This window comes from Bos indicus, chromosome 17 (assembly GCF_029378745.1).
Source record: "Bos indicus isolate NIAB-ARS_2022 breed Sahiwal x Tharparkar chromosome 17, NIAB-ARS_B.indTharparkar_mat_pri_1.0, whole genome shotgun sequence".
NCBI classification, from domain to species: Eukaryota; Metazoa; Chordata; class Mammalia; order Artiodactyla; family Bovidae; genus Bos; species Bos indicus.
In genome coordinates, this window is record NC_091776.1 from 66,692,934 (window position 1) to 66,712,378 (window position 19,445).

The window sequence follows — 19,445 nt, forward strand, 5'->3', positions numbered from 1 at the left end:
GTAGCTTCTATTTTCAGCCCCATTTCACAGATGGGGAAATTGAGGTCCCAAGAGACAAAAGCTCTGGCCAAGGACATGTGATCTGTACAAGCTGATCCCAGGACCAGCCACCCAAGCCAGGCTGATACTGGAGTCCTTCTTCCAGCTTCCAGCTTAGTTTCCCTGAGTTTTGGTGCTGGTCTTCTGTTTGGGGACCATTAAGGGGCTTAAAAACGGGCTCTCTAGGTGTCGCTAGTGGTAAAGAACCCACCTGCCAATGCAGGACACATGAGAGACCCCGGTTTGATCCCTGGATTGGGAAGATCCCCTGGAGGAGGGCATAGCAACTCACTCCAGTATTCTTGCCTGGAGACTCCCATGGACAGAAGAGCCTAGCGGGCTACAGTCCACAGGGTCCCAAACAGTCAGACATGATGGAAGTAACTTAGCACGCATGCACACAAGGGGCTTAAAGCAGGGGTTCCTCTCTCAAGGGCAGGGTCTTGGAGACGGAGATGATGTCTCTGGTTCCTCTCCAGTTGTCTCTGCTGATGACTTTCACTGCAAGGATCACGTTCCCTCTGCAAGGGGGATGAGTCTCTGGGGACTAAATACCTTTTGGGCGGGAGACCTCAGAGAGTGGGCATGGTTACAGGTGAAAGACCTGCTATAAATATTCTAAGCTCTAGTATTTTTTTCTCAATATTTCTTAGAGTTCTTCCTTTTTCTTTCCCCATCTCCTTGCTGCTGCTGCTGCTAAGTCACTTCAGTCATGTCCAACTCTGTGTGACCCCACAGACGGCAGCCCACCAGGCTTCCCTGTCCCTGGGATTCTCCAGGCAAGAACACCAGAGTGGGTTGCCATTTCCTCCAATGCATGAAAGTGAACAGTGGAAGTGAAGTCGCTCAGACTTGTTCGACTCTTCGCGACCCCATGGACTGCAGCCTACCAGGCTCCTCCGTCCGTGGGATTTTCCAGGCGAGAGTACTGGAGCGGGTTGCCGTTGCCTTCTCTGCCATCTCCTTGAGACATTGGATTTTTTTTTGGCCACTGTCTACCCTCTTTCTCTCCCACGTGTCCTGACATGAAGGGGCCATGATCCTGTCTTAGAACTTGTTCTTCCTCTCCTGTTTGGACATATCGTCCCCTCTCATTGGCCTTGGATCTTGAGCCACAAGGAACCTCCAAGATAGATCTAATCCAGCCCCAGCATCAAGGCCAAGTGATCTGGGTCTCATTTTATAGACAAGTCCACTGAGGCCAAGTGCCTGCTTCTGACCCACAGTGTAAGAGGGGACTGAGATCCACGTTACAGCCATTCCGGACTCCCACGAGCCTGGTTTCTTGTGTGTAGGGGGAGGTGAGTGCCCGTGCTTTTCTTTTGTTCCCCACCCGCCCCTGTGTCTCCGAGCCGTGTGCAATTTACATCTACACACGCCCACATTTGCATGAAACACACAGAAACACACGCAGGACTGCTCCTGGCTTGAACAACACGCAATGCCAAATGCCGTTCACATCTTTCTGGGGAGAAGTGCATCCGTCCCCACTCTGCCTTTGCCAAAGTGCCATACGTACCAGACGTACATATATTCCGCGTGAATTTCCTTAATCTCCTTCACAGCTGTCCCTCTCCACGGCCTCTGCTACTGCATCCCCAAATTACTTGTCTCCTGGCTGGGGATAGCAGCCTGATCCTTGATTCCTCCATCCCTTCAACAACAACACCACAACAGTAATAACAGAGGCCCCTCCTGTATGCCAGGCACTGGGCTAGAGGATGTTGCATCTTGCGGAGCTCTGCAATGGAAAGTATCATTAGCCCCATTCTATGGGTGGGAAAAATGAGGCCCCGAGCTTTGGTGCATTACACAGAGCTGGGGACTGAGCTCATGATCCGTGGCTGACTCTGAGAATTAGGCTAGTTACTCCTGCCCCCTGATTAACCCATGTAGCCCAGCCCACTGCAGCAATGATCACAACACAGGGGAGGGCCCTGGAGGGTGCACTGTTTCAGCCTCTGATGGTGCTCTTTTCTGCCTGTGTGAATTCAGGTGAGTCTTTTCATCTCTCTGAGCCTCACTGTCCACTGTGGTAGGATTGGGATCACGGTTGTATTGAGCCGTACGGTGCTACTATGGAAACGGATGCCATGATTGCAAGCAAAACACTCAGCGTAGTTCTCAGCACCCAAGAGAAGTTGGGTTATTAGAAGCTTGGGCTGTGAAGAGAGGGTTCTGGTGTCTGACACTCAGGGCTGTCTTGACCCAGGCTCTGCCTTTCTTTCTGCCACGAGGGCCCTCAACCAGCATCTTGTGTCCTGGTCTTTGACTAGAAGGGAGCGCCCTCTGGTCTCCACAGTCTCCCCACCACTTCTCTTTTCTGTTGGTTTGTCCAGATATCTGTCTGCACATCTGCTGTTCCCCTTCCCTGCAGACCCAGGATTGGCTTGTCCTCAATGCCTAGTTTAGAGACTGACCTGACCTGAGGTCTTGTCTTTCTTGCCCATTGAAGGCTGTCTCTTCTTCCTTGGGACAAGACCTTGGATCCTAGCGCATGTCATTCCTGAGGCCCTACTGTGAGTTGGGGATAAAGATACAGCTACACTTACAGGACACGATCCTACTTTCTCTAACTGCCACTTGATGGAAAGAAGCCTGGCTTCCTGATCGTGTGGAACAATGGTTTGTGCCATGCTGACTCGCATGACTGTGCTCTGAACAAGAAATAAACCTTTAGCATGCTCAGCCATTGAGAACTGGAGGTTCTTTGTTACAGGAGCTAAACTTCCCTAACATATCTATCTAGTTAAAATCTTTCTTCTTATCCCCATATTGTTCCAGAAAGAATGTATTCATTTAAATATATATATATATATATTTTAAAAATAGAAGGAAAGAAAACCACTTGAGTGGACATAAGACAGTGCCGGATATAACACTCAGAAATGTGTGCTATGAAAACCAACATCCCTACTATGTGTGGGTCAGAAATACAGCTCAGAGCTTCCTAGCAGCCAGGGTGAAAAGGAAGAGCTGTTCAGTTCTCTACTATCCATAGCCTTTGAGGTAAATAAAAGCACCATTGCTAAGGACAAATACGATAAGAGTTACAGAATATTTTTTCCCTCAACATCTTTGTTAAAAAGATCACTGAGTGGCTGCAGCTTGCCTTGCTGTTCTCCAGTTCTGTTTCCTCATAGCAAGCTCCTTCCCATGTTTTACCTTGTTGAAACACATGAAAATATGTATAAATGCCAAAACACAGACATGTAAATGAGGCAGAGGCGTTCTCTTGGTACCTCTCACAGGGAGCTACCAAGGCTTCTCTGTGGTCTTAGGATAGGCTGGAGGAAAGAGACTCTACCCGCTTCATTTCTGTTTTCATGTCTTATTACAGAGTCTGAAACATGGTGGGTACACAGAGTGTTATTACTATTGACACAGAGTGTGTGTGTGCATGGAGGTGTGCTGTGTGTCAGGCTAGAACTCTGGGAGCCGGGAGCTCTATTCTGGAACTGTGCGCGCGTGTGTGGTGGTGAGCTGTGACTGTGGTGTGTGCTTACTGAGTGAGTGTGTTCTGTGTTCAGTGTGCGCTGCAAGTACGGATGTTTTGTGTGCGTGGTACATGTGTCACGGGCTGGTGTGGGTGTGTCCTGTGAACACTATGTATGGCGCATGTGTTTTGTGTGATGCTGTGTGGGTGATGTGGCTGCTCTGTGAGTACTGTGTGTTGCTGTAGGGGATTGTAACGGCCCAAGTATTGTGTGTTGTGTGTGCATTTTGAGTAACGTGTGTTCACACATGTCCTCCGACAGCCTGCATCCCGAATGTCTCACGCAGTCCCTGCGGATTAGGGGCACATTCCCTGTATGTGACTCTGAACTGCTGTGTGTCCCTTCCGTGAGCTCGGGGCGTGCTCCCTGACGCTGCCTGCGGGTGTATCAGCTTGCACCCCCCACCCCGTGCAGTCTCTGTGCGCGCATCTTTGTGTGTGCCCCGTGAGTCATTGCGGATACGTCTAGAAGGCGGCGACTATTGTCTTCCAACAGAGAACAGCCATTAACACATTCATTAATTAGGATAGTGTTGACACTTCTATTGCCGACTAAAAACATCTGTTTGTTTAATCAGAGTCTCCTTAATGCCTTACACTTACTCTCTCAGCGAGAGAGGATGGGCTTGCTTTCCCCGAGTGTGTACACTGGGGTTTTATGAGGTGGGGGCACAGACTCTGTCAATATTGTCACAGGGTGACAGCTCTCGGAACAGCCCACAGGCTTCTTAACAAGTGGGCGTCCCTTTCAATGGTGAGTGAGGAGTCATCTCAGGGTCAGTTTGCCAGCGACCGGTGCCTGTGTATCGGCGTTGCCTGAGTGACACATTATAGATCAGATGTAAGAACCCGCCACAGCACTGGGTCTCAATGCTACGGGCCTGGCGCACTGCTGAGCATGCCAGCTGCTCCGCTGCACTCTTCTCCCAGTCGAGGTTTGTACGCTGAACCCAGCAACAAGCAGCTGGCAACCTCATCAGAGTAAATCCTTTCTCTTCCAAGACCTCAGTTTTTCTCACATGTAAAATGGGAGAATACAAGGACAAAACGAAAGATTCAGAGAAAAACACACCGAAGGGAAACAACAGCACAGCATCTGGAACCAAGGAGATGCCTGACCACATCACTTCTGTCCCCTCACCCTCCCACCCCACATGAATTCACAGGGTCAGCAGAGGATGACCAAGGAAAAGACTCAAGGTCAGGGACCGACGCTGGTCACAGACCCCACCGATCATACCGCTGGGTATCCGGAACAGGTCCACTGTCCCTCCATCTGTGTCGGGCGGGACTGGGGGCTGGGACAGAGAGGCTGACGAGCGTGCCTTTAAAGAATGTGGAAAAGAAGCACATTTCCAGCAGAGGGGCTGGGTGATGAGGAGGGTTTCCCAGGGCTGTGGTGTGGGAGAGGGGCGCGGGTGAAGCTGACAGGGAGGAGGTGGTGGGCCGTGGAGGGCTTTTTGCTTCAGGGTGTTTTGTTATTGTTCTGCATCTTGTTTCATTTGCTAACATAGTTGGATCCATCTTTTCATGGTGAGCACAAACAGTTCTGCTTCAGTCTTTGGAATAATTAATAGCTTCTTATGCGTGTGCGTCCCTTATTTTAACATCAGGGCCGCACTGGTAGACCCGTTAAGTTGTTTCCAGTTTGACGACATCAGCTTGATTTTTCTCAGGGTACCTTCCAGCAGTGGGCCAAAGGATGTGTTCATATGTGCTCTTAAAACGTGATTTTCCTACCATTTTTACATTGTGGTAAAATCTGTGTAATATGAAATCGCAATTTATACCAAATTGAGCAGTGGGGTCTTGGATCCCCGCTTTAAGTGTACCTGACACCTAGCACTACTGTTTTTCCTTCCATGAAATGGGTCCCTTGCGGTTTTCAAAGGGATGGTAAGAAGATTCGCTGGGGAGATGCTTAGCGAGGCTTGCTCAGGACGTGGTCAGCATCCAAGACCTGGGCTTCATCATGGGAACTGGCACAGCCCAGTGCCAGAAGAGGGGCCCAGACTCTGGACTCAGGCTTGCCAGCTGTGTGACCTTAGGACAGTTGCTGCACCTCTCTGAACCTTGGTTTCCTCAGAATTGTGAAACTTATGTAAGATAACACAAAGAAAGCAGATGGTGGCATCTGGATGTTCAAGCAATATTTTATCTTCATTTTAGCATCATGGCTTCCCTGGTGGCTCAGAGGGTAAAGAATCCACCTGCAATGCAGGAGACCTGGCTTTGATCCCTGGTTCAGGAAGATCCCCTGGAGAAGGGAATTGCTACCCACTCCAGTATTCTTGCCTGGAGAGTTCCATGGACAGAGGAGCCTAGTGGGCTACAGTCCATAGAGTCCCAAAGAGTCGGCCACGACTGAGCAACTAACACTTTGACTTTCGCATCATGACTACCTCCAGCTAATTCTGTACTTGAAGAAAAACTGTTACCTCAATTAAACTTCATAAATTTCTGTTTTGCAGGATGGGGCCAGTTGACGCTGCCACACCTTTTTTTCTCCACACCGGAACGGGCTAGCAGATCCAGTTTGCTGTTGCAAATGGTGATGAAGGTAAGTGATGGGTCTTTGCAATGACATCTAGATACTGTCTTATTTAATCCTCACAACAACTCTTACAGTGGTGGTATCATACCCACTTTCCAAATGAGGAAACTGAGTTTCAAAAAGCTGAGGCAATTTGCCAAAGATCACACAGCCTGTAGACAGTGGAGTTGGACGCTGGACTCTGAATCCGTATCCATCTGTGCCTTTTCCCTTTACATTAAGCAACTCATTGATTGGAAGGGTGGACCCAGAAAGACAAAAGTGAATTTTTCAGGACTCTTTAATATACAAGGAAGAAAGTTTCATTCAAAATAATTTAGGCAAAAGAGGATTTATGAGGTCTCATAATTAAGAGCCTAACCTGGAGTTTTGCATGGCTGTATTCAGAGGCCCACCAGTTTTGCTGAGACTTGATTGATTTCCTTTTCCCCCACATTTCCATTTGTCAGCTTTGTTTTCCAGCATGCTGGCTGGAAGTCGTTTTTTAAATCCACGGTGACAAGATGGTCCACAGTGGCTTCAGGTGTCTGTTGTCCAACCCCAGCTGAGAGAGGAACAGTTGCAGCAGAAGTCCCAGAATTTACCCAGATTGACTTAATTCAGGTCACATGTGCGTCCGTCAACCAGTCCTTCTGGTCTTGAGAATTAATAGGTTGCTCTTACTGGTCAGATCTGTCCACATGCCCACCTCCAGGTTGGGGAGGTCATGTTCATCCCATGCTGGACTGAATGACCCTGAGGTGAAGATGTTCCCAGAGGAAGAGCTGAAAGCTTAACTTAAGGATGGGGACAGATGGTGGGTAGAGAATAGGAACCGACGTCCACTCCAGCCAGCTTCGGGTGATGCAGAAAGGCATTGAGAAGTTCTTAAATGGCACTTCAGAAGCCTAAAAATGGCAGCATTTATCCTCCAGGCAGGGGAACGGACTACATGAGTTTACTGAAGTCCTTTCCCAGCTGGCCTTTTGGGGCAGCTCCAAACAGGACTTATTGTCCTAGCAAATCCGCCAGAGCCTTGGGAACCAGAGGGCTAAGGAAGAGGAAGGACCATCTGCCAAGGTCCTTGCCTTCCCCACCACCCTCCTCCTTCTCCTCCTCCCTCTTCGTCCCCTTCTTCTTCATCTTCTTCTTCGTCTACTTTTAATTATGAAATGCCTATTGCTGGACTATTGATCTCCTGCTTGTAAGAGCAGCTGGGGTGATATGTGGTGCACGAGTCCCTTCACGCCACAGCACGACTGAGTATTGCCTTCAATGAGGCGCTGATTAGCCATGCGTTCCAGAAGGGGCAAAATAGCTTGTGATTCAGAGGGAGGGCTTGTGGGAGAGGATTGTTGGTGCTGGGGTGCGGTAAGGAGGTTCCCCTTTAGTATCACTATGGAGAAGGAAGGACACTTAGCCCAGAGGGACACATTGTCCCTACTGAAACCTTTTGCTCCTGGATCAGCCATCACTCCCAGATTTTCACTCAAAAATATACTATCCCCTCTTCTTGACAACAGGCTTCCCTGATGGTTCACTGGGTATAGAATCTGCCTGCAATGCAGGAGACACAGGAGACGTAGGTTCAGTCCTTGGGTCGGGAAGTTTCCCTGGAGGAGGAAAATGGCAACCCACTCCACTGTTCTTGCCTGGAAAATTCCATGGACAGAGGAGCCTGGCAGGCTACAGTCCAAATGGTCACGAGGAGTCAGACACAACTGAGCACCTAAGCACACACTCATGCTTCTTGACAGCATGCCTGAAACTCTACCATTAGTTAGGTCATCCTTCTTGGGCTTGAGAAGGTATCCGTACGGGCTAACATGGATATGAGCTCTAAAACTGCTATTACTATTCCACTAGTCACCAATTTTTGAGCAATGATTCTTTTTTCTTTCTTTGCACATGAAGAAACAGTTTCACAGAAAACAAGTATAAATAAATTAGAGGTGCTCAGATTGGAATTCACTTGGGCAAATTGACCTCTTATTCCCCTGGGCTCAACTATATGTTCCCTTTAAGGTAACATGTCAACCCCTCAGTACAGAGTTTTAGGGGGTTGGGGGCAAGCCGAGTAACCAAAAGATGCCTCCAGGGTAGGGATGGAGTAGACAGCTTTTAATTTGCCTAATTGATTGCTTCAACTCCCCATGTCTCAATTTTCTCATCAGAAAAGTGGAAAGGCTCATAGGATTATCATAAGGATTTAGGGAGGTAATTCATGTAAAACCCTTAGCAAGGGGACTGGCCCTTAGCAAGTGTCCAATAAACGACAGCAGCTCTTGATGTCAGCATCCATATTAGCTTACTCGGGGGGTCTGCTTCTCTCTGTATTGCATGTAGTAGGCATTCTGTAAATGGTTATGGGATTAAATACGCTTGTCGTTGACTTTATGGCAAAAATTTGAGCTAGACCTTGAAGGACACTGTAGTTTGTTCCTTGTGCTCATCCCTATGTCAGCTAGAGCCCCCAGCAGTGAGGATGGTGGTGGTGGTGGTGGTGCTGGTGGTGATGATGGTGGTGATGACGATAAGGGGGATGGTGATAATGACGGGGATGACGGTGATGGCGACTGTAGTGATGACAGCCACTACACCTGAGGTAGAGCCCTAGATGTGGGCCCTGTGAGGGGGACTAGGTGAGTCAGAATTGCTGAAGCCCTGATGGGGTGGAGTTGGAAAAGAGAAGGGGAAAGGTACCACTTTTAAATGAACCTCTAAATCCAAGCCACAACCATGAAATGATCTATGTCCTGATGTCTGCTCTTTCCCATCCTCCTGCCCTCAGGAACCAATGACCATGCGAATGAGATGACAGGCGTGCCCCAGCCCCAAACCCATGACATAAAAAGTAAAATACAAATTCCATTTTGCCTACTCCAAGGATACTCAGAGCCTGGCAGTTGATGTCTCCAACCTCATCTCTTGAGTTTTAGTCCTTATTTCTGTTTCTGCATTTACATGAGCCTTATTCCTGTTGTCTGACTGTATCAAGTTCTTTCCAGGAGCAGGATCTTTGCATTTGCTGTACCTTCTGCTTGAAATCCTCTTTTCCTGCCCCTCAGCACAGCCGATTCCTTCTCATCTTGTAGGTCTTAGTTTAAATGTCAGTTATTTGGAGATACTTTTCCTTGATCTTTCAACCTAAAGTAACCCTGGTTCCACCCCAAGTCATCTTCTAACCTGATATTTTGGCCATTATCTTAGTGACAGATAATTAAAATCAGTGTCTAAATTCTTTGTTTATTTTTTGTCCCCCTCACTGGAAAGAGGGGAGAAGAGGTCAGGTCACCTTCATGTTTGTTGTGTTCCCAGAATCTTGGACATAGATGCTCAGCAAGAGGCTTTTCAATTGAAGGAATGTGTCCCCATTGGGAGGAGCTGCTGGGAAGCTACTGCCCCACTGGATTATGGAAAGCCACTTTCCCCAGTGGTCTCTCTACAGTGGAGGATTGAGAAGGAAGGGACATCTCTGGTTCCCAATCCCCTTCTAGAATCATATGGAGAAGCTAGACTTCCCCAAAGGGCTGGGTAAGGCTAGGGAAGGAGAACTTGGGCTGGAGGTCAGTGTTTGCTGGTGGGGAGGCAGGCAGAGGGACAAGGACTGGCTGAGGAAGAGATTCAAGTCAAGGGTCCTGGGGAGCAGCTGGGAAGATGGGGATTTGAGCCAAGAGAGAGGGAGAGAAAGAGATAGGAGGAGGAGGAGAGGGAGGCAAAATGAGAAAGTAGAGAGAAATGCAGAAGGAAAGACAGAGATGGAGAGAAAGATAAAACAAGGAAGAGATGGAGGAAAGAGAGAGAGAAAGAGCAGAGAAAGAAAGAAAAAGAGAGAGGAGGAGCAAGAGATCTGTTGTTCAGTTGCTAAGTTGTGTTATCTGACTCTGCGATCCCATGGACTGCAGCACACCCTGCTTCCCCAGGGAGGAAGAGATACATCTATGAAAAGATAGAGGTGGGGAACTGAGGGAGAGAGCAAATTACATGTGGAGAGAAAGGAAGAGAGAAGACAAGAGAAAAATGTCTTTTATAGGACAAGCAATCTGTGCGAAGGTGAGAGTGAAATCCCAGGAGTGCACGCATTAGACTCAGGCCGGAGTCACCAGCCCTCCCATTTCAGCACTCTGGACAGAGACCCTTGGGCCTATACCTGTGACCTTGGGCAGCTCATTTCCCTGTCTGGGCCTCCGTGTCTTAGCAGTCAAATGACGCTACTTAACACCTGCCACTCAGAGGCATTGCTCCAGGGATGGTACAGAGCAGCTACCAGCTAGAGCCACCAGGAGAGTCTTAGAGAATATTGATGGCTGAGCCAATCCCCAGGCATTTTTCTTCAATTTTTTGGGACAGGGCGTGGTCATTGACATTTCTAAGACGCCCCGCTGCCCCAGCCCGAGTAATTCTAAAGTTCAGATGGTAGAAGTTAGAAGCTCTAACCAGTGGATAGGAACTTTTGAAGAAGTAGCTGTAGCCGACACCGCTATTCCTCAGCCCCAGTGTGTATGTTACACTGATAAAGAAACTGGTGCCCAGAGAGGGACATAGCCTGTCCAAGACTACACAGCTAGTAGGGCAGGCATGTCAGACGGTGAGAAAAATCTGGAAGGGACCTTTTACTGGTGCAAAGGCTTAGCAGTGTCACCTCCCTGCCCGAGGGCCTCCCTGTCACCAGGCTGGCTGACCCCTCCCAGCCGCAGGGGAAATCTATAGATTCAAGGCACTTCCTGCATGGATGACTCCCAGCCGCCGAGGAACCCAAACACGCTAAATGCTCCTTCTCCATTTGTTCTCTGACCCATTTCACATCTGACTGCTCCTCAGCAAACCCACCTGCTGTCCTCAGTCCCAGCCGTGGGAAACGCAGAAAGAATTAAAGCTGGCCCAGTGCTTCATGCTTAGGCTCAAACATGACTGCTCTGGATTGTGAAACCAAAAAGAACACCAGGCGAAGAATCATCACTGGTGTTTGCAGGGTCTCCTCGGCCAAGTTCTTCTGTGTAGGAGGAGGGTTGGGCAGGGGTTAAGGTCGCCGACTTTCCGGCCGCCCAGGTCCAAATGCTGGTTGCCTCTCTGGGGACCTTATAGTGACGCAGGACAAGCAAATAAATCTTTCCAACCCTCAGTCTCATCACCTGGAAAACAGGGTAATAAGAACTTCTTCCTAAGCTTCTTACAAACATTTTTTGAAATATGTCTTGTGTATGGTGCAAATGTTTAATAAATGAGAGCTGCAAAGAAAAAGAAGAAAAAAGAGGAGGTTAGGAGGGAAGGGAGTGGGGGGGGAGGGGAAAGTGATGCTGTGGATGATACTTCATCCTCCTGATCACTTGGATGACTTGTTATGATCCAATGTAGATGGAACAACTAAAATTCAGAGAGGGAAAGTGACTTCCCTGGGTTCACACAGCAAAGCGTAGACAAACTCACCCTCCTTACTCCATCCACCAGCCTGAGACAATGAGCCCACTAGGAGGCTCTCAAGAGAGCCTGATTCCCTTGGAGTTGTCTGCAGCCCTGAAGACGGACTGGTTCTGACCCACTTACCACTCCCAGCACTGGTGAGGAGGTGAGGGGTGCCACGCACAAAGAGCAGAATCCCTGCCCTTTGCCAGCTGGCTCTGTGTCCCCTCTGTTCAATAGGAAGGGGGTTAGGTGGCCACAGAGGTTCCTGAGAAACCAATGTTCTGGGCTCCCTGAGATCCCTGCCTGTGATCGACACTTCGAAGTGGGTCCCAGGAGCTCTGGGAGTCCCTGGGGGGCGTTTAACAGCTTCTGGATGCTACCTATGGGGGATTCTGCTGGTGTCTGGGGAGTGTTCTGGTGGAAAAGCATCTTTCAATAGATGCAGACTCAGGAGGGTAGGTTCTCTGGAGACTGAGGAGCCGGGCAGGATGAAGAGGGGGGAAGTCTCCAGGGCTGGGTGGGACCTGGAGGCTGCAGCAGGGAAAGCTGGGCAGGCACGTGTGTCTTGTGAGCCTGCTGGACAGCCCACAGAAAACTGGAGCATCTGCCTGGCTTGTCTTAGGGAATCTGCCTGTCCCATGGGGCCTGACAGTGGAGTCCACAAGAAGAGGCATCAACAGCCATGGGGAACCAGGCTCCCATGATGTTAGAGGCAAAGGACTAGGAAAGAAAGTCTAGGGCTGGCCATCGACATGCTATATGCATGTCCTGGCTCTAACGCTGTCTGCCCTTTGACCTTGGGAAGACCCCTGCTCCCTCCTGGGCAGTGCTGATTTCTTCAGCCACCCCCCCCCCACTCCCCATTCCAGTGCTCCTGATCTCTCCTGTGCTCTTTATTTGGGAGGGGCACAGGACAGGTAGGAATTGAGTTTTTCCTTTTTTTTTTAGGTGACAGGATGGGTAAAGACTCATAAAAAATAGATTTTCCTGCTGTTCTCACTTCCCTGTCCTCTGGTGGGCACTGTGCTTGCTCCTCAAAGAGAAGGAAGCAATGTACTTATTCACACACACACAAAAAAAGGTCGGGGGGAGAAAACATGGCAAGATTGGAGGGAGGGAGGTGAAGCTGCGTTTGTTCTGGGCACTTACACTGCAGACTCTGACTTTTGCATGATGATTAGAAGCAGGAGGCTTGGCTTTGCAACTGCAGCTCTCCCACCCTCCAGCTGTGTGACTCGCGGCAAATAATTTCTCTTCTCTGAGCCTCAGTCTCCTCATCTGTAAAACGGGAACGGTCATTTCTGCTCTGTGGGTGTCCGGTTCCCCATCTGTATTAAGAATCAGCAAGGATACTGATAACTACTGTTTTATTTATAAACTGTGTCTTTTGTTTGGCTAAAAATAAAACCACTGTAGTTAATGTGTATATGTGCCAGGCATTTTCCTCGGCAACTTTGCCTGTATGAAGTCACTGGCTGTTCTAGCACCCTGCAGGTTATTGTTCGTTATTACAGCGGCTGCCTGACAAACGTGGAAATGAAGGCTCCGAGAGGTAAGTCTCTTGGCCAGAGCCGCCTTGACCGGTTTTTGACCTTGTCAAGGCCACCTGTCCTTAAAGTGGCAGAGCTGGTGTTGAACCCAGGTTTTGTCCACTTCAGGCTCGTGTCTGAGGTCTCGCGACACCCAGGCCGTGGCTGCTGTGGCTACCCCAGCTGTTTGCCATCCCCACCTGGGTTTGTTAGCCCAGCTCAAGGATCTGTTCCCCTTCACGCACTCTGCCCTCCTCTCCCGCTACTGTGGAGTGATCTTGCTGAGCCCTCCCTCCGCGGGGCACTGGCCAAGGTCCCGACTGATTATTGACAAATTAAAAATATAAGCTATTGACCAGACACTGGGATGGAGTCCCGGAGCGGAGGACCTGAATCTCAATGAGGCAGCTGAGCATGGAGATCGATTCTGCAGGTGGAGGAGAAGGCGGATAAATTGCCCCCTGCCTAATGCAGAGTCTGATGCGCTGGTTAATAGCTGCCCAGTGGGAAGTGGGCAGGCCTCTGCCTGAGTCAGCTCCCTTCCCTCCCAGCAGGGGCCCTACAACCTACACTTCTGACCCAGCCCTCAGCAGCTCGCTGGTGTAGGTGCCACTAACCCCGCTTCGTAGGTACATCCACATACAGTGATACACAGGTGTCGCCCAAGGTCAAAAGCTCATAAGTGGAGGGGCGGGGATTTGAACCCAGATTTCTCCTAACAATAAAGCCTGGAACTCAGAGACCCAGGCAAACCGTGCTTTCAGTCTTGCTTCCATCCCCTGTAGCTGTATGACTTTGGGAAAATCACTATAGCTCTCTGAACATTATATAAAAGGAAGATAACAAAATCTACCTCGTAGGATTGCTGTGGTGGTGGAATGAGAAGACAAGACAATGCTTTCTGCCCTGACTTCTTCGGTACGCCCCTCTCGATCTCCTTTACCTTCTCCAGCTGTGGTTTGACTCACGTGTCTGACCCACACCGGTATCAGGCTCCCTTGCTCTCGGGTGTTCTGTAGGGTCTGGCCAGTGGGAGGCGATGTCAGGAGCCTGGAGGGCAGGAGGAGAGTGACATTGAGAAATTCCTTCCCCCTGCTGCATCCCTTTCTGTGGGGAGGCTGTCTCCCCTGGTGGCAGCCACAACTCTCCCCAGGACTCAGCACCTTCCTGAGGCTCCTTTAGGCCGAAGGATGGACGGGTTCTTGGCTGTTGGTTGCTCTCAAATGCTGTTGCCTCATCCCTGATGGCTTTTCCTCCCCCCTCCCTTGCTTTCGAAGTACCCCATCCTTAAACTCTCTCAGGTAAACTCCACAAAATGTACTATTGGTTTCCTGCCAAAACCCTGAGGATCTCCTTTTGTTGTTGCTGTTCAGTCACTCATTCGTGTCCGACTCTTTGCGACCCCACAGACCACAGCACGCCAGGCTTCCCTGTCCTTCACTGTCTTCCGGAGTTTGCTCAAACGCACGTCCATCGAGTCGGTGATGTCATGCAACCATCTCATCCTCTGTCATCCCCTTCTCCTCCTGCCCTCAATCTTTTCCAGCATCAGGGTCTTTTCCAATGAGTCAGCTCTTCGCATTAGGTGGCCAAAGTATTGGAGCTTCAGCCTCAGCGCCAGTCCTTCCAATGAATATTCAGGACTGATTTCCTTTAGGATGGACTGGTTTGGTCTTCCTGCAGTCCAAGGGACTCTCAAGAGTCTTCTCCAGCACCACAGTTCGAAAGCATCAGTTCTTTGGTGCTCAGCTTTCTTTACAGTTCAACTCTCACATCCATACATGACTACTGGAAAAACCATAGCTTTGACTATACCGACCTTTGTCGGCAAAGTGATGTTGCTGCCTTTTAATACTCTGTCTCACTTTATAAACTGTAAAGTGCAGTGCGCGTGTAAAGGGCTATCTTTAAAGGCATGGCCACCATTGTTACCCTCCCTGACAGTCTCTCTTCCATTCATCCATCACCACTGACATCACCTGTTAACACCCATCCCTCTCCACAAACATAGCTGTTTGTGTAGTGGACTCGTGGCTGTCTCTCCCAGACTGTGACCTCTGGAGAGCAGAGCCTGGAGTCCCATGGCACCGTCCCTGGCTGCATGCTCCTCGTGGCTGGACTAGCACCTCAGAAAGGGCTCAGGGAGGGTTTTACCAATACAGGAGCCTTGGGTGACTTTCCTGAGTCCACACCGTGAGACTATGATGTGGGACCAGCGCGGTGGTCCCCCAGCACTCAGAGCTAGGATATGAAAATGTCCATTAAATGAATGAATGAGTGAACCCAGGGTTGCATGAGTATCATCCCCAGAACCAAGAGATGATAAGTGCTCCTTCCTGGGCTTCCCTGTGGCTCAGTGGTAAAGAATCCTCCTGCCAACGCAGGAGACACGGGTTCGATCCCTGGTCCGGGAAGATTCCACATGCCATGGAGCGACAAACAGAGCCCATGTGCCACAACTACTGAGCCTGTGCTCCAGAGCCCTGCAGCAAGAGAGGCCACCACGATGAGAAATTTCCGCACCGCAAGGAAGAGTAGCCTCCACTCGCTGCAGCTAGAGAAAAGCCTGCGTAGCAGTGAAGACCCAGCACAACCAAAAAGAAATAGATACCTTAAAGATAAACTGCTCCTTCCTTACTCCTGGCTGCAGTGGTTCTCACCCAGAAGTGATTTTTGGTCCTCCTCCACCTCCCCACCCCCATTTGGCCAGGTCTGGAGGCATACTTGCTTGTTACAGCTTGGCAAGTTTGTTGCTTGCATTTGATGGGTAGAGGCCAGGGCTGCTGCTGCACACCCCATAATGCACAGCCTCCACCACAAAGAATTATTTGACCTGGAATGCCACCAGCCCCAAGGCTGAGCAACCCTGCCTTCCCTTACACATCTTTCGAGGCCTCTACCTGTGCAGATGGCCCCAAGTGGAGGGCAGCTTTTCTAATTTTACTGGATTGGCTTAAAATTTTTCCTTATTACAAAAATAATATGTGCTTGTAATAGAACATTGTAACATATAAAAATATAAGGAAGACAATTAAACATCGTCCCCAATTCCCAAATCTGCTGTTAATTTTATGGTGTTTTATGATGAATATCCTTCCACCTAGCATTTCTGCATTTACGCAGGTCCATACAGCCACAGGCTCACACCGACTTCAAGATCATTTCTAAAATGCAGTTTTTGTGTACGAGATATTTTACCACATTCTGTCTTAATTGTGAGTCTTTAACTACTTTCTAAAGAGGCGTACAGAACCCCATCATATGTCCAATCCATGATGTAGAGTGAATACTTGGGATGGTTCTGACCTTTGTACACATGATTTTCCCTGAGGATAGGTTTTTGGAAGTGGTTTTAATAGGCCAGAAATGGAAGTTTTAGGTCTCTTGATTTGCAACCCTATCTGTAGCCCACCAGGCTCCTCTGTCCATGGGATTCTCCAGGCAAGAATACTGGAGTGGGTTGCCATGACCCCCTACGGGGGATCTTCCCAATCCAGGGATCGAACCCACGTCTCTTCTGTCTCCTGCGTTGGCCGGTGTATTCTTTACCACCAGCTCATCCTGGGAAGCCACACAAGTAGACGCCTTCTAGAAGGGTGAGTTCCCTCTCCAGCAGTGGTGAAGGGCCCTCGCTCAGCTGCCTCTCACCAGTACAGAATCCACTTCTTTAAATCTTTGCCCAACCAACAATTTGTTTCTCTTGAGATTGGCTATATACATTTTTTTTTTTTTTTCATGAGTTCATCTGTCAATTACATTTCTTCTTCTAGGAACTATCTGTTTATTTCCTTTGACTTTTTTTCTCTTAGGGTTTTAGTGTTTTCTATTTGATATGCAAGATCCTGGTTAAAAAAAAATATATGGGGCACTGGCCGTTTGTTTATCATGAGGGTTGCAAATACTCTTCATCCATTTTTCAGCCAGATTTTAATTTCACTTATGATGTCTTTAGTTAAATCTTTTTTTCTCCTTCTGTTTCATTTCAGGTACACAAATCTATCCAATTTTCCCTTCCTTTGTGATTTATTTCTTTGTTTTTTTTTTTTCTGCTTAAGAAATACCTTCCCTTCCCTAGTGTCATTAACTTTCCATTTTTATCTTCAAATTTTTATTAATTTTTACATTTGGCTCTGTGTTCACAAGACCCATCTGGAATTAATATTGTCATATAAAGGGAGAATCTATGTTGATATTCTTCCCTTCCCACCCCCTCTCCCCAAAATAAGGCCACTCTCCTTGGGGGAGGATGTCAAAGCACAGGAAGGGTCTTCTCTGGGACCTCCACTGGGACCCCTCCCCATCTTCTCAGAGAACAGAGAGGGCTCAGCGTCCCAGGGGCCCCAGGGGTGAGGAGAACGCTCACCGGCCTCTCTCCTCCGGGGGATCGGGAGGCTCGCGTCGCAGCAGATCAGGCCACCGAAAGCTCAGGTGCTCGGCACTCCTCAGCTGGTACGCTCAGTAGTCCTGACTGTGTTCATTCACTTTTGGAACACCTTGCCCTCAAAATCAGGTCAAGTGGGATGCAAGACGCTGCTTTGGCGAGGCACCTTCTTAGCTTTTCTGTAAAAAAAATGCACCGACCACGTTCTTCACTACAGTGTCCTGTATCCTCAGGGTGAGCTGCCGTGTTCATCTCCAGGCAGCTCGGTGGCCGGAAGGGGATCAGGGTGGGTTTGGCTGTCAGGCCGACTTCCCTTCACCCTCAGATGCCTGTGTGTGACCTCAGGCAGGGCTCTCCCCACACCTTGCTGAGGACTGCGCATCTCCCTGCAGGAGTCGCCAGCCTCCGATGACAGGACAGGTATGGATCGCACTCCACTGTGACTGTGACACCGTGGCTCAGGAGATGGTAGCTGCAAAGAAAACCACACCACTATTTTTCATTTTCAAAACAGGAACATTCCCATCTCGCTCAAGGACCTGATTTGCATCTGTTTATGAGATAGAATTGGGGCTCCCCCGATGTCTCAGCGGGTAAAGAATCCACCTGTAATGCAGGAGACACAGAAGACATGGGTTCTATCCCTGGGTCGGGAAGATCCCCTGGAGAAGAAAAATGGCAACTTACTCCAGTACTCTTGCCTGAAAAATCCCATGGACAGAGGAGCCTGGCGGGCTACAGTCCATGGGGTCACAAAGAGTAGGATAAGCACATGAGATAGAATTACAGAACTCCCTGCGTGTGACTTTCTGGGTTTCCAGGGGCATGTCACCTGGGGAAGCGGTCAGTGAAGACGCTGAGATAATGTCTTACCAGGAGCTCAGGGTTTAGAGGCTCTGAAGACACATTTCCTGGGTTCAAGTGCCCTGCCAGCACTCCCTGGCTGAGGCACCAGTCTCTCCAAGACTCAGTTTTGTCATCTGGAATTTAAAGGCGATAATACTACTTTCCCTGTGTGACTCCTCCTGTATTGTTTTGGAGCAAATCTAGACACCCTGTCATGATATCTTTGGATTGCGCTGCATCTATCTCTGAGAGACAAGGACTCTAAAACATATCTTATATTAAGTTTTAAGCCACCATATTATTCTCACGTTGGACGGTTCTAATGCACACTCAGGTCTGAGATGCTGCCCTAGATGGTGTGTTGGCTCAGTGAGGTAAGGGCCAGGGCTGTCCTCATCACTGGGAGTATTTCACTGAACCCTGCTGCGTGTCAGCATTTGGGTTAGAACTTGGAGTAAACAAGGAAACAAATGGGAGATAGGAAGAGTTAAACACTTCAGTGAAGGAAGGAGCCAGACTTCACTGGCAAAAGGAATTTTTTTTGTTTTTTCCCTTTTTGCTTCTGCGGCCCCAAGCTTGGAGTTTGGCACTCTGGGGAAGGCACCAATCAGACTGTTGCCTGCATGTTGGAAAATATTTATGTCACCTCCCAAGCTGGGAGCGCACTCAGCGGGTTTCCTGGGGCTGCCTGATAGACAAGGTCGCATCCCAGCAGCTGTGTGGAAGGAGGCGTGCCGGCCTGGCAGCTGTGCTCGGCGCTGGAGGCTGCCAGCAGCCTGGCATCGTACGTTAGAGGGAGACACACTTCTATGACCACCAGCTCGAGGGGAGCGGGGGCTGGGGAGGGACCCCTGCTGCCTGAGACATCTCAGGGAGCCACAGGCCAGCTGGGGACTTGTGGGAGCTGGGCCAGCGTGAGGAAAGGGGATGGACAAGGGGATAGGGCCAGAGGAGGAATCTAGCATTTATGAGGGGCTGGCGTCATGAGAAGTGCTTTAAAAGTGTTATCTCCATGGATCTTTGTCACATCCCCTGAGAGGGATAAGGTCATGACCATTTTACAGATGAGGAAACTGAGGCTCTGAGAGAGTTGGTGAAACATGGAGCTGGGACTTCATCTCTCATTTGTCCTTCTCAAATACTGCAGAACAAGCCTTGTCATTAAGCTATAACTCCTGTATATGTAAAAAGCAGAGGCATCACTTGGCCAATAAAGGT

The 19,445-nt window shown here is 49.2% G+C and overlaps 1 long non-coding RNA gene across 1 annotated transcript in view; it reads left to right on the plus strand.

The window, feature by feature from the left end:
• Positions 1-5,902: 5,902 nt before the first annotated feature.
• LOC139176767 (uncharacterized) overlaps positions 5,903-19,445 on the plus strand; it is a 36,276-nt gene continuing 22,733 nt past the window's right edge. The window contains exons 1-2 of the long non-coding RNA XR_011561217.1: positions 5,903-6,095; positions 12,966-13,023. This is a non-coding gene — a long non-coding RNA (uncharacterized lncRNA). The remainder of the gene's footprint in view (positions 6,096-12,965; positions 13,024-19,445) is intronic.